Below are 1,292 nucleotides of genomic sequence, written 5' to 3'. Positions count from 1 at the left end.
ATGCTCACATCCTGACCCGGAGGCCACGAGGTCCATCCCTGCATCACTGCAGGATACGGCCCAGCTGCAGCCAGGCGATGGCCCTGGGGATGGGAAGGGGAGAAAAGCTCCGACACCCCCAGTGCTTCGTGCTCTGCCTGAAGGTTTCATCCCCACCCTCTGTAATCTCAAATCCTTAGAAATATTAGGTAATTGGGGAGGAATCAATTTTTTTCCTTAAAACTGGGGAGAGTCCCTTAATCCCTTGCTGTTAAATACTATAAACAATATAAATAATGGTCTCTCTGTGTTTTCCTCCCCACGGCACCGGCGAGTGACACGCCACCGCCGGGGACCGGCCCTGGCCAGGGCCAACCCCCGCCACCCGAGGGTGAAAGGCAGGCTTGGACCCAGGAGATGGGCTCGAACATCACCTTCCAGCTCCTTAGTTTTGCTTTAGGGAACAGGGCAGATGCCTCTGAAATGTCAAAACTGCAGCTTTACGGCAGCCAGAACCAGTTCTGCGAACGCAGCGACACGTTAATCCGTGGCTGGATGCTGCGGGAAGAGGTAGTAAAAATGGGGGTATATCTGGCATAGCCCCAGAAAAACCCTGCTGGAACGCAAAGCCAACACGGAGCGGCTGGGAAGTGGGAAGGGTTGGGTTTGAAATGGCGCATCAAGGGGGAAGGAGTCCGTGAAGCCGGTCCCGGCACAGCACCAAACCCCTGCGCCTGCTGTGGGCACGGGAGGGGAAGCAGCTCCGTCACTGGGGTTTATGGTGACAGACACCCATCTGGGGGGGCTGGTCCTGGCTGGGAGTGGGAGTGGTACAACTGGGGTCCCCCCAGCCTCGCAGCGGGGACAGGGAAAGGCGTACATGGTCCCCAAACCGGGAACGAGACAGCACAAATACAGCCCTCGCTGCGTTCTCGTTAAGAGTAATCCTTCCCGAACAAGCACGTGTCTCTTCGGTAAATACTGATTTCACCTATCAAGAAATCTGAATTTATTTACATCAGAGACTTTGAGCCAGGACTGGCAACTCTGACATAAATTGTCTGAATAATGCAACTTATCCTCTCCTTGCTGGTTGCTATGGGTACTGGGCTGTTTTAGCCTCAGTCTATAAACATTAACCGTGAAGGGGATGTGGAAACTTATCTAAAAATAAAATACTATGCCCAAGTCTTTAAGAGGAAGGTCGTTGAGACGGTGATAAAAAAAAATCCTTGTGTAATGGCTCTGAAGCGGTGAAAGACGAACACGGCATCCGTGAGCCCGGCTGAAGGAAACAGAGGCTGGACCAAAAA

This window comes from Phaethon lepturus, unplaced genomic scaffold (genome assembly GCF_000687285.1).
Source record: "Phaethon lepturus isolate BGI_N335 unplaced genomic scaffold, ASM68728v1 scaffold34778, whole genome shotgun sequence".
Lineage (NCBI taxonomy): Eukaryota > Metazoa > Chordata > Aves > Phaethontiformes > Phaethontidae > Phaethon > Phaethon lepturus.
Note: the sequence above shows the minus strand (reverse complement) of the source record.